At 49.3% G+C, this 14,413-nt stretch overlaps 1 non-coding gene across 1 annotated transcript; it reads left to right on the top strand.

Annotated features, from left to right (window-relative positions):
• The first annotated feature begins 13,898 nt into the window (after positions 1–13,898).
• On the top strand, positions 13,899–14,080 carry LOC144488306 (U2 spliceosomal RNA). Its single transcript, XR_013496554.1, has one exon. It is a non-coding gene; the product is annotated as a U2 spliceosomal RNA (small nuclear RNA).
• Positions 14,081–14,413: the final 333 nt, after the last annotated feature.

The raw sequence follows: 14,413 nt of genomic DNA, 5'->3' as shown, positions 1-14,413 counted from the left end.
ATATCCTTTCTCAAGTATGGAGACCAAAACTGTACATGCCTATGGGTACACAGTACGCATAGGTGAGCCAGACACAATTTTAAACAAACTGAAGTGGGTGAGATTGGCAGAGAGATTCTGGCGCAAGCCCACACTCTTAAAGGAGCATCACATACAAGTGTGTGTGTGTTGGGGGGAGGGGGGGAAGAGAGAGAGAGAGAGTCAGTAACATTCTACGGCCTCACTGCACAGCTGCTTGTTATATACATGCCTTGATCCTGAGGACTGTCAGATCATTGTCCACCGGGGCACTACGGGTGAACTAAATCATGTAATACGTGATGTCACTGGTGACTGGATGGGAGTGTAGATGCTGGATGATTTTGCTCTCCCAGTACAATTACAACTAGCTCAGAACAATTAATTATAGCTAACTCGGTACAATATGATTACAACTAGCTCAGTACGATTACAACTGACTAGGAGCAATTATATCGGGTCACTGTCTGGACTGTCGGGAATAATTGAACCCAGGCCCTATCCCCGCAACCTCACATATTTACCCTGCTAATCCCCCGGACACTAAGGGGCATGACCCCAATCCGTCTAACCCGCACATCTGTGGGAGCGTGGGAAGAAACTGGAGCACCCGGAGGAAACCCACGCAGACACGGGGAGACCGTGCAGACTCCGCACAGTCTATCACCCGAGCTGGAATCGAACTCGGGTCCCAGGCGCTGTGAGGCAGCAATGCTAACCACCGTGCCACTCGGTGTTAATTCTACACATGAGCCTCCTTCCTTCCACTCTACCTCATCCTATCCACATAACCCTCTAATCCCTTCTCTCCCATCCACCTAATTAGTTTTCCCTCAAATGCATATTTATGCTGCGCATCCGAACCCACTCCCTGTGGTAGCAGCTTCCACATTCTGAGAAAGAGGAGTCATCCAGGAACTAGATTTCAGCTTTGACAAAGGGCCGTCTAGACTCGAAACGTCAGCTCTTTTCTCTCCTTACAGACGCTGCCAGACCTGCTGAGATTTTCCAGCATTTTCTCTTTTGGTTTCAGATTCCAGCATCCGCAGTAATTTGCTTTTTTACTAGATTTCAGTAACGGAGGAGCAGGATAAATATGGGTGTGAGGGAAACATTTTGTCATGCTTTTCTGCGGCACTTCCCTAACTACTGATCAGCTCTGTGCTTCCTTCTTTCTCTTCCCCTCTCAGCCTCTGCAGCGAACAACTTCTCATCCTCAGAGATTGCCATCTACATCTCAAATTGTCATGCCCTCACTCCCGTGTTCATTGCCCTCCTTATATATATATATATATATATATATATATATATATATATATATATATAATATATATAAACATACACTCACACTTCCTTCTGCATCAGCCTGGGGTGGGAAAAAACTCTTCTGCAAACCATTTACAACTGCCCTTCCAAATTCCCAACTTTGTCCAAAAAGGACGGCTCAGTGGTTAGCACTGCTGCCTCACAGCGCCAGGGACCCAGGTTTAATTCCAGCCTTGGGTCACTGTCTGTGTGGAGTTGGCACGTTCTCCCCGTGTCTGCGTGGGATTCCTCCGGGTGCTCCGGTTTCCTCCCACGCTCCAAAGATGTGGGGGTTAGGTGGATTGGCCATGCTAAATTGCCCTTTAGTGTCAGGGGAACCAGCAGGGTAAATACCGGAGTTATTGGGATGGGGCCTGGGAGGGATTGCAGACTCAATTGGCCAAATAGCCTCCTTCTGCACTGTAGGATTCTATATTCTATGACGCTCCATGACATTTCTGCAGCTACCAAAGTCTTGTGTCCACCTAAGGCGGCTTTTTCCACATTAAACTGTTAAAGATAGAACATAGAACATAGAAAGCCACAGCACAAACAGGCCCTTCGGCCCACAAGTTGCGCCGATCACATCCCCACCTCTAGGCCTATCTATAGCCCTCAATCCCATTAAATCCCATGTACTCATCCAGAAGTCTCTTAAAAGACCCCAACGAGTTTACCTCCACCACCACCGACGTCAGCCGATTCCACTCACCCACCACCCTCTGAGTGAAAAACTTACCCCTGACATCTCCTCTGTATCTACCCCCCAGCACCTTAAACCTGTGTCCTCTCGTAGCAACCATTTCAGCCCTTGGAAATAGCCTCTGAGAGTCTACCCTATCCAGACCTCTCAACATCTTGTAAACCTCTATCAGGTCACCTCTCATCCTTCGTCTCTCCAGGGAGAAGAGACCAAGCTCCCTCAACCTATCCTCATAAGGCATGCCCCCCAATCCAGGCAACATCCTTGTAAATCTCCTCTGCACCCTTTCAATGGCTTCAACATCTTTCCTGTAATGAGGTGACCAGAACTGCGCGCAGTACTCCAAGTGGGGTCTAACCAGGGTCCTATAAAGCTGCAGCATTATCTCCCGACTCCTAAACTCAATCCCTCGATTAATGAAGGCCAGTACGCCGTACGCCTTCTTGACCGCATCCTCCACCTGCGAGGCCGATTTAAGAGTCCTATGGACCCGGACCCCAAGGTCCTTCTGATCCTCTACACTGCTAAGAATGGTACCCTTCATATTATACTGCTGCTTCATCCCATTGGATCTGCCAAAATGGATCACCACACACTTATCCGGGTTGAAGTCCATCTGCCACTTCTCCGCCCAGTCTTGCATTCTATCTATGTCTCGCTGCAACTTCTGACATCCCTCCAAACTATCCACAACACCACCTACCTTGGTGTCGTCAGCAAACTTACCAACCCATCCCTCCACTTCCTCATCCAGGTCATTTGTGAAAATGACAAACAGCAAGGGTCCCAGAACAGATCCCTGGGGCACTCCACTGGTCACTGACCTCCATGCAGAGAAAGACCCCTCCACAGCCACTCTCTGCCTTCTGCAGGCAAGCCAGTTCTGGATCCACAAGGCAACAGCCCCTTGGATCCCATGCCCTCTCACTTTCTCAAGAAGTCTTGCATGGGGGACCTTATCGAACGCCTTGCTGAAGTCCATATAGACCACATCCACCGCTCTTCCTTCGTCAATGTGTTTGGTCACATTTTCAAAGAACTCAACCAGGCTCGTAAGGCACGACCTGCCCTTGACAAAGCCGTGCTGACTACTTTTGATCATACTAAACTTCTCTAGATGATCATAAATCCTGTCTCTCAGGATCCTCTCCATCAACTTACCAACCACTGAGGTTAGACTCACCGGTCGGTAATTTCCCGGGCTGTCCCTGTTCCCTTTCTTGAATATAGGGACCACATCTGCAATCCTCCAATCCTCCGGAACCTCTCCCGTCTCCATCGACGATGCAAAGATCATCGCCAAAGGCTCCGCAATCTCCTCCCTCGTCTCCCACAGTAACCTGGGGTACATCCCATCCGGTCCCGGCGACTTACCAACCTTGATGCCATTCAATAGTTCCAACACATCCTCTTTCTTTATGTCCACATGCTCGATCCTTTCTGTCCACCGCAAACCAGCAGTACAACCACCCAGATCACCCTGGTCGTTACCCCCAGTGCGGCTCTCAACTCCTAAGGGACACAGACTTGACCACTTACAGCGGGCAACCAGTTCAGCCATTCATCAACATTTCTGGATGGTCTCTGTCAAAACTGCTCACAGGTTCGGGGATATCTTGAAATGCAAAGAGAACCTCAGGCTTCTCTATTCCATCCAATCCATCTCCTCAAACCCCTCCATCCCCACTCCAATCCGTCTCCTCAAACCCCTCCATCCCCACTCCAATCCGTCTCCTCAAACCCATCCACCCCCACTCCAATCCGTCTCCTCAAACCCTTTCATCTCCACTCCAATCCGTCTCCTCAAACCCTTTCATCCCCACTCCAATCCGTCTCCTCAAACCCCTCCATCTCCACTCCAATCCGTCTCCTCAAACCCTTTCATCTCCACTCCAATCCGTCTCCTCAAACCCCTCCATCCCCACTCCAATCCGTCTCCTCAAACCCTTTCATCTCCACTCCAATCCGTCTCCTCAAACCCCTCCATCTCCACTCCAATCCGTCTTCTCAAACCCCTCCATCCCCACTCAAATCCGTCTCCTCAAACCCCTCCATCCCCACTCCAATCCGTCTCCTCAAACCCTTTCATCGCCACTCCAATCCGTCTTCTCAAACCCTTTCATCGCCACTCCAATCCGTCTTCTCAAACCCTTTCATCGCCACTCCAATCCGTCTTCTCAAACCCTTTCATCGCCACTCCAATCCGTCTCCTCAAACCCTTTCATCGCCACTCCAATCCGTCTCCTCAAACCCCTCCATCTCCACTCCAATCCGTCTCCTCAAACCCCTCCATCCCCACTCCAATCCGTCTCCTCAAACCCCTCCATCTCCACTCCAATCCGTCTTCTCAAACCCTTTCATCGCCACTCCAATCCGTCTTCTCAAACCCTTTCATCGCCACTCCAATCCGTCTCCTCAAACCCCTCCATCTCAACTCCAATCCGTCTCCTCAAACCCTTTCATCGCCACTCCAATCCGTCTCCTCAAATCCTTTCATTGCCACTCCAATCCGTCTCCTCAAACCCCTCCATCCCCACTCCAATCCGTCTCCTCAAACCCTTTCATCGCCACTCCAATCCGTCTTCTCAAACCCTTTCATCGCCACTCCAATCCGTCTTCTCAAACCCTTTCATCGCCACTCCAATCCGTCTCCTCAAACCCTTTCATTGCCACTCCAATCCGTCTTCTCAAACCCTTTCATCTCCACTCCAATCCGTCTCCTCAAACCCTTTCATCTCCACTCCAATCCGTCTTCTCAAACCCCTCCATCTCCACTCCAATCCGTCTCCTCAAACCCTTTCATCGCCACTCCAATCCGTCTCCTCAAACCCTTTCATCCCCACTCCAATCCGTCTCCTCAAACCCTTTCATCGCCACTCCAATCCGTCTCCTCAAACCCCTCCATCTCCACTCCAATCCGTCTCCTCAAACCCTTTCATCTCCACTCCAATCCGTCTTCTCAAACCCCTCCATCTCCACTCCAATCCGTCTCCTCAAACCCTTTCATCGCCACTCCAATCCGTCTCCTCAAACCCTTTCATTGCCACTCCAATCCGTCTCCTCAAACCGCTCCATCTCCACTCCAATCCGTCTCCTCAAACCCTTTCATCGCCACTCCAATCCGTCTCCTCAAACCCTTTCATTGCCACTCCAATCCGTCTCCTCAAACCCCTCCATCTCCACTCCAATCCGTCTCCTCAAACCCTTTCATTGCCACTCCAATCCGTCTCCTCAAACCCCTCCATCCCCACTCCAATCCGTCTCCTCAAACCCCTCCATCCCCACTCCAATCCGTCTCCTCAAACCCTTTCATCGCCACTCCAATCCGTCTTCTCAAACCCTTTCATCTCCACTCCAATCCGTCTCCTCAAACCCCTCCATCTCCACTCCAATCCGTCTCCTCAAACCCCTCCATCCCCACTCCAATCCGTCTCCTCAAACCCTTTCATCGCCACTCCAATCCGTCTTCTCAAACCCTTTCATCTCCACTCCAATCCGTCTCCTCAAACCCCTCCATCCCCACTCCAATCCGTCTCCTCAAACCCTTTCATCGCCACTCCAATCCGTCTCCTCAAACCCCTCCATCCCCACTCCAATCCGTCTCCTCAAACCCCTCCATCCCCACTCCAATCCGTCTCCTCAAACCCTTTCATCTCCACTCCAATCCGTCTCCTCAAACCCTTTCATCCCCACTCCAATCCGTCTCCTCAAACCCTTTCATCGCCACTCCAATCCGTCTCCTCAAACCCTTTCATCGCCACTCCAATCCGTCTCCTCAAACCCTTTCATCGCCACTCCAATCCGTCTCCTCAAACCCCTCCATCCCCACTCCAATCCGTCTCCTCAAACCCCTCCATCCCCACTCCAATCCGTCTCCTCAAACCCTTTCATCGCCACTCCAATCCGTCTTCTCAAACCCTTTCATCTCCACTCCAATCCGTCTCCTCAAACCCCTCCATCCCCACTCCAATCCGTCTTCTCAAACCCTTTCATCTCCACTCCAATCCGTCTCCTCAAACCTCTCCATCCCCACTCCAATCCGTCTCCTCAAACCCCTCCATCCCCACTCCAATCCGTCTCCTCAAACCCCTCCATCCCCACTCCAATCCGTCTCCTCAAACCCCTCCATCCCCACTCCAATCCGTCTTCTCAAACCCTTTCATCTCCACTCCAATCCGTCTCCTCAAACCCCTCCATCCCCACTCCAATCCGTCTCCTCAAACCCTTTCATCCCCACTCCAATCCGTCTTCTCAAACCCTTTCATCCCCACTCCAATCCGTCTTCTCAAACCCTTTCATCTCCACTCCAATCCGTCTCCTCAAACCCCTCCATCTCCACTCCAATCCATCTCCTCAAACCCCTCCATCTCCACTCCAATCCGTCTCCTCAAACCCTTTCATCGCCACTCCAATCCGATTCCTCAAACCCTTTCATCTCCAACTGAAACTGAAGGAACAGTCTTGTGTTGCCTGGAGGAGTGAAGCTCTAACAACGCGCAACATACGTGACACCATCCAGGCAGCCCGTTTGATTAGCTCACCATCTGCCATGTTAAACCTTACTGCCTCCACTACCAGTGCACAGTGGCTTCAACAAACAAGATGCGCTGCAGCAGCCTGTCAAGGTTTCTTCAACAGCACCTCAGGCCAAGCGCAACAAGCACAACACACCTTCTCCTTTCTTTCTCGATGAACGGTATGCTCTGTCTGTATAGCGCGCAAGAAACAATACTTTTCACTGTACGTGACAATAAATCAAATCAAACATGGGAACATCTTCGCAAGTCACCCCCCTAGTCACTCCCTATCCTGAAATATGCCACTGCTCCTGTATCAATACGGAGTTAAATTCATGGACAATTAGGGATGGGCAGCACATGCTGGCTTTGCCAGAAATTCCCACATCCCACAAAATCAATTTTTAAAAATTTGCTGCTGGAACCAGACTCGATTATTGCAATATTCTACTGGCCAACCTCCAACTTTACACTCTCCATTAATTTGAGCTCATCCAAAATTCTGCTGCCTCTATTCTACCACCGAAAAATCAAACACTTACAGCACCATTTGGCCCATCCTATCTGTGTTGGCAGAGAGAAAAAAGTTACCCAGCCTAATCCAACCTTCGAGCATTCGCCCATCTTCCTGTAGGTTGTGGCATATTAAGTGCTTAGAGTTATAGCGTCACAGAGTCATGGGCGGAATTTTCCCGTCCCGGGAAAGTGGGGAGCGGGCGGGTAAGTGGAACTAAACCACTATCAGATCAGACATGATCTTATTGAATGGCGGGGCAGGCTCGAGGGGCTAGATGGCCTACTCCTGCTCCTATTTCTTATGTTCTTATGTACCACGGGAATCGTAGTGGGTGGCACAGGACAATGCAAAGGTCCGTTGACCTCGGGCAGGATTTTCCAGCGTTGGGGCGAGAATGGCCGGAAAATCCCACCCGTAGAGTCACACAGCGCAGGAAAGGCCCTTCAGGCCATCAACTCTGTACCGATAATAACTACCACGGAAGGCATGCTAATCTCATTTTCCTGCACTTGTCCCATATCCTTGACTGTTATGATATTTGGTTCTCCAAACACTTTTTAAAACGCGATGAGGGTTACTGCCTCCAGCGCCCTTCAGACAGCAAGACCCTCATGATGTTCTGGAGGAAAACAAAATGTCTGCAATGCCCCTATAATAGTTATTAATTGTATTAACTCCACTTCATCCATCACCCCGGTGTGCACTGACCTGACCTGTATTAGCTCCCCTGTCAGCATCTAGATTTTAAATCTCTCATCCTTCTTTTCAAGTCCTTCCCTCGACCAAACCCCTTCTTACTTCCCCAACCTCCCACAAACCTCAGAAATCTCTGTGGTAATGCTGACCTCTGGGGCATCCCCGATTTTAATCGCTCCGGCATCGATTTCTCGACCCTGGCATGGAGAATTCTGAGTCTTATTTAAAAATAACTGCCTACCTTTATACCCTGGTTACGATTATCTGTCAATCTTAATCAGTCCCTGATCCCAAGCTCTGGAATTATCTTCTTAAACCTCTCTGACACTCTCTCTCTCTCTCTCCTCCTTCAAAACCCACATCTTTAACCAAGCTTTTGGTCAGATGTGCTAATTATATCATAGAATGATTACAGCACAGGAGGCCATTTGGGCTGTCATGTCGATGCCCACTCTTTGCTGGATTCCCACTTACCCCCCTCTTCCCCGTAGCCCTGCAAATGTTCTCTCCAGATCATTATCCAATTCTCCTTTACATGCCTCAACTAAATTTGCCTCTCCATACACACACATTCACCAACAACCTGTCCTGGTCCCTCCACGCTTTAGTTAAGAAAGCCCACCAACAACTCTATTTTCTCAGGAGGCTAAGGAAATTGGGCATGCCAGCTACACCTCTCACCAGTTTTTACACATGCACCGCAGAAAGCATCCTTTCCGGATGTATTACAAATTAGTATGGCTCCTGCTCCAACCAAGACCACAAGAAACTACAAAGGATTGTGAACGTAGCCCAGTCCAACACACAAACCAGCCTCCCATCCATCGACTGCGTCTAAATTTCCCACTGCCTTGGCAAAGCAGCCAGCATAATCAAGGATCCACGCGCCACGGACATTCTCTCTTCCACCTTCTTCCGTTGGTAAAAAGATACAAAAGTCTGAGATCACGTACCAACCAACTCAAGGACAGCTTCTTCCCTGCTGCCATCAAACTTTTGAATGGACTCACCGTATATTAAGCTGATCTTTCGCTACACCCTAGCTATGACTGTAACATTACATTCTGTACCCTCTCCTTTCCTTCTCCCCTATGTACTCTATGAACAGTATGCTTTGTCTGTATAGCGCGCAAGAAACAACACTTTTCACTGTATCCCAATACATGTGACAATGATAAATCAAATCAAACATTCTCAGGACGTATATTCCTGACCTCACACAGCGTTGAAAAGTTTTTCCTTCCGCCGTTGCTTCTTTTGCTCGTCACCTGAATCCTGCACCCTCTGGCTCTTGCCCCCTCCAACCTCCCCCTGCCAACCCCCCCACCCTGCAACTCCTCCTCCCCCCTCCACACCCCAGCTATTTGATGCAAATCACTCACAATTTTGAAACGTGTGGCTCGGTGTCAGATAGCGTTTTTCCCTGCAAGGTGCCCGAGGATACTTTTACTCCGTTAAATGCGCCATAGGAGTGAAAATTGGTGTCTGCCTTGGCTGATAGATGGAAAATGACCATTCATCTGGTACGATAGGTATTTGGGTGAGTAGGGAAGGAAACAGTTTGCCCAGCACTAATCATACCACACCCAGTAGTGAACAGTACAGGGCACCACAGCAGTTAGCACTGCTGCCTCACAGCGCCAGGGACCCAGGTTCGATTCCTGGCTTGGGTCACTGTCTGTGCGGAGTTTGCACGTTCTCCCCGTGTCTGTGTGGGATTCCTCCGGGTGCTCCGGTTTCTTCCCGCAGTCCAAAAGACATGCTGGTTAGGTGGATCGGCCATGCTAAATTCTCCCTCAGTGTACCCGAACAGGGGCCGGAGTGTGGCGACTAGGGGATTTTCACAGTAACTTCATTGCAGTGTTAAATGTCGGCGCGGGATTCCTCCAGTTTCTCCCCGCAGTCCAAAAGACATGCAGGTTAGGTGGATTGGCCATGCTAAATTCTCCCTCAGTGTATCCGAACAGGCACCGGAGTGTGGCGACTAGGGGATTTTCACAGTAACTTCATTGCAGTGTTAATGTCTGCGTGGGATTCCTCCGGGTGCTCCGGTTGCTTCCCGCAGTCCAAAAGACATGCAGGTTAGGTGGATCGGCCATGCTAAATTCTCCCTCAGTGTACCCAAACAGGCACCGGAGTGTGACGACTAGGGGATTTTCACAGTAAATTCATTGCAGTGTTAATGTCTGCGTGGGATTCCTCCGGGTGCTCCGGTTTCTTCCCGCAGTCCAAAAGACATGCAGGTTAGGTGGACTGGCCATGCTAAATTCTCCCTCAGTGTACCCAAACAGGCACCGGAGTGTGACGACTAGGGGATTTTCACAGTAAAACTTCATTGCAGTGTTAATGTCTGCGTGGGATTCCTCCGGTTTCTCCCCGCAGTCCAAAAGACATGCAGGTTAGGTGGATCGGCCGTGCTAAATTCTCCCTCAGTGTATCCGAACAGGCGCCGGAGTGTGACGACTGGGGGATTTTCACGGTAAAACTTCATTGCGGTATTAAATGTCTGCGTGGGTTTCCTCCGGGTGCTCCGGTTTCTTCCCGCAGACGTGCTGGTTAGGTGGATCGGCCATGCTAAATTCTCCCTCAGTGTTACCCGAACGGGCGCCGGAGTGTGGCGACTCGGGGATTCTCACAGTAACTTCATTGCGGTATTAAATGTCTGCGTGGGTTTGCTCCGGGTTCTTCCCGCAGACGTGCATCGGCCGTGCTAAATTCTCCCCTTAGTGTCAGGGGGATTAGCTAGGGTAAATACGTGGGGTTAGGGGGATCGCGGACAGCGCAGACCCGATGGGCCAAATGGCCTCCTTCTGCACCGTACGGATTCTATAATGCAGTACCCTCAAGGGAGAAAGCTCGTAGAGAGAGGAGGAACATATTAGCAACGTGAGCAGCTGCAATAACTCAAGGAGGACACTCAGTGTTAAAAAAAAAAGGGCTGGACACTTACAATGTATTTGTAATCAAAGGGCAAATAGCTTAGGCTTCCTTCCCCAGGAGCTCGAGAACCTCTATAACACCCCCCCCACCGCCCTGATTTACACTTTGCAAATTTATTTTAACCAAAAAAAGAAAAAAAATATTTTTTTTTGAAACTGACGCTTTTTGCAAGCTTACCTTTAAAAACCAGAGACAATCCCGAGGAGCCTCCCGCACGCCACCCAAACCTGCTTGCCGCCCCGTTCCCGCCTCCTCCGCCCGCCCATTGGCCCAGGCCCCGGCATTGCCTCACCGTCCCGCCTCCCGATTGGCCGACGGCGCGTCAAGCAAGCCCGGCTTCCGGCCGCCAGCAGGTTGGGCTGCGCCGGAAGTGTAGGCCGCGCTGAAGCCTGCCTTGCGTTGCTAAGCGACTTTTCCCTCCCAACCCAGTCTTTATGTGTTTAAAACAAAATAAATCCCCCCCCCTCGCCTCAGCAAAAATGGGTGAAGACCAACTTAAATTCCCCATGCAATTGCCACCATTAATCTGGAGGAGAATTCTGAGAATTATTTAAAAATAATTATCTACCTTTATGCCCTGCTCACAATTACCTCTCCATCTCAATCTGCCAAATGGGGTCAGCATCAGCACAAGAGTCACAAACTTTGAGTTTTAATTGTCCTGTGACAGGCAGAATGGCTAAGAGACAGGTCGCCGGTGAGCAGATACACTTGGCGCAAACGATTATCGAATGGCTGCAGTGCAGAGGCTTTAAGGTTTAAAGTCCATTTATCAGTGTCACAAGTACGGCTTACATTAACACTGCAATGAAGTTACAGTGAAAATCTCCGAGTCGCCGCACTCCAGCGCCTGTTCGGGTAACACTGAGGGAGAGTTTAGCACCGAACCAGCGAGTCTTTCGGACTGTGGGAGGAAACCGGAGCGCCCGGAGGAAACCCACGCAGACACGGGGAGAACGTGCAGACTCCGCACAGACAGTGACCCAAGCCGAGAATCGAACCAGGGTCCCCGGCGCTGTGAGGTAGCAGTGCTAACCACTGTGCCTTTTAGCCCGTCGCATCCCCGCCAGTCCCCTAAACAGCTCAATTCCAGTCACGTTCCCGTGGACCTGCGATATTTCCTTCTGCTTCGAATGACAAAGGATGGAGAATGATTAATAGTCTACACTATTAATCCAGAAACTCAGCGAATATTCTGGGGGCCCAGGTTCCAATCTTGCCACGACAGATGGTGGAATTTGAATTCAACATAAAATATCTGGAATTAAGAATCTACTGATGACCATGAAACCATTGTCGATTGTCGGAAAAACCCATCTAGTTCACTAATGTCCTTTAGGGAAGGAAATCTCCCGTCCTTACCCAGTCTGGCCTATATGTGACTCCAGAGCCACAGCAGTGTGGTTGACTTTCAACTGCCCTCGGAGAACTAAGGATGGGCAATAAATGCTGGTCAGCCAGCGACACCCATATCCCATGAATGAATAAAAATATTGAGAGGGCGCAGATTTGAAGCAATGAGTAGAAGTGACGTGACAAAATGTTTTTTTCCCCACGCAGCAGGTGGTTCGAGTTGAATGCACTGCTCGGAGTCTGAGAGTGTGGTGAAGGCAGGTTCAAATGGACGGTTATCTGCAAAGGAGGGATGTGCGGGGCTATGGGGAGAAGGCGGGGAAATGGAACTAGGTCAGTCACTCATTTGGAGAACCGGTGGAGATACGATGGGCCAAATGGCCTCCTTCTATGCTGTAATAATTAAGTGATTCTCTGATAGTTTTCCAATTCTCTTGTGAAAGCTGCTCTTGAAGCTGCCTCTACCACACTCTTGGGTAGTTCCATATCCTAACCAATAGCTGTGTTAAAAAAAAGATTTTCCTCCTGTTGTCTTTTGCCAATCTCGGCCTCTCTGCCAATGGCAACAGCTTCTTTCTAATTACTTTGATTTTTATCTCATGGTTTTGAATACCTCTGTCAAATATCCTCTCAACCTTGAAAGGCACCACCAATCTAACCACATAGCTGAATTGATGTAATCTAAAGGATCTACGTAAATAGATCACTTGGGGTTGTTTTGGGATCTGTGCCATTTGTTCCTGCTGGTGTTAAATTTATCGCTCCTACTTGGCCACCCAATTGTTTTCTGAAATTGGCACCAAACAAACTTCCCAACTGCTTGACCCCCCAGATATACACAAAAACCGCTTCTATTTCACACTTTATCTCACCCTACCAGAGGATGTTGGCATTTATTGCAAAAGGAATGGAGTAGAAAAGTAGAGTTCTGGTCACCCTATTATCGAAAGGATATTATTAAACTAGAAAGAGTGCAGAAAAGATTTACTAGGATGCTACTGGGACTTGATGGTTTGAGTTATAAGGAGAAGCTGGATGGACTGGGATTTTTTTTCTTGGAGGCTGAGGGGGTGATCTTACAGAGGTTTATATAATAATGAGGGGCATAGATGAGGTAGATCGTCAACATCTTTTCCCAAAGGTAGGGGACTCTAAAACTCGAGGGCATTGGTTTAAGGTGAGAGGGGAGAGATACAAAAGAGTCCAGAGGGGCAATTTTTTCACATAGAGGGTGGTGAGTGTCTGGAACGAGCTGCTAGAGGCAGTAGTAGAGGCGGGTACATTTTGTCCTTTAAAAAGCATTTAGACAGCTACATGGGTAAGATGGGTATGGAGGGATTTGGGCCAAATGCAGGCAATTGGGACCAGCTTAGTGGTAAAATCTGGATGGCATGGACAACGTGGGCCAAATGGCCTGTTTCCATGCTGTAAACCTCTATGACTATATCACGTAATCATTACAGCGCAGAAGGAGGCCATTTGGGCCATCGCATTTGCACTGGCTCTCTGATTGAGCAGCTGACCTAGTTACATTTCCCCGCGTTCTCCCCGTAACCCCGCACATTCCTCCTTTTCAGATAACTGTCCAGTTCAATTTTTGAATGCTTCTGCCTCCACCACAACCTCACACTCCGAGCTATGTTGCACCTTTAGCGCAATTAAACATCCCAAGGTGCGTCGTCAAAACAAAATTTAATATTGAGTCACATGAGGAGGTATTAGGACCTGTTGACCAAAAGTTTGGTCATTGGTAGATTTTATGGAGCATTTTGAAATAGAAAAAAAGATAGGGAAACACTGGTTTCGGGCATTTCAAAGTTATGGGGTCCAACTGCAACTGAAGACCCAGTCGACTTCTCGGCCTTTTGGCTAAGATCAAGTGTAGTATCGACATGCTGTGCTTGGTTGAAGTCATTTTAGCTTCATTTGAAGCAATTTTTAAAAGCGTCATCTCGGCCTTTTGGCTAAGATGCAAATGAGACCAAGCCTTGGAGAAGGAGCTACGCCTACTCCAATCAGCTTGGATCATGTAGATCAAGCCCAAGACAGGAGGTAGAAACATAGGAACATAGAAAAACTACAGCACAAAACGCCCTTCGGCCCCACAAGTTGTGCCGAACATACCCCTATCTTTTAGGCCTACCTATAACCCTCCATCCTATTAAGTCCCATGTACTCATCCAGGAGTCTCTTAAAAGACCCTATTGAGTTTGCCTCCACCACCACTGACGGCAGCCGATTCCACTCGCCCACCACCCTCTGTGTGAAAAACTTCCCCCTAACATTTCCCCTGTACCTACCCCCCAGCACCTGAAACCTGTGTCCTCTCGTAGCAGCCATTTCCCCTGGGAAAAAGCCTCTGAG

The sequence above is a fragment of the Mustelus asterias genome, unplaced genomic scaffold (genome assembly GCF_964213995.1).
Source record: "Mustelus asterias unplaced genomic scaffold, sMusAst1.hap1.1 HAP1_SCAFFOLD_1449, whole genome shotgun sequence".
Taxonomy (NCBI): domain Eukaryota; kingdom Metazoa; phylum Chordata; class Chondrichthyes; order Carcharhiniformes; family Triakidae; genus Mustelus; species Mustelus asterias.
This window is presented reverse-complemented; position numbering and strand designations above follow the sequence as displayed.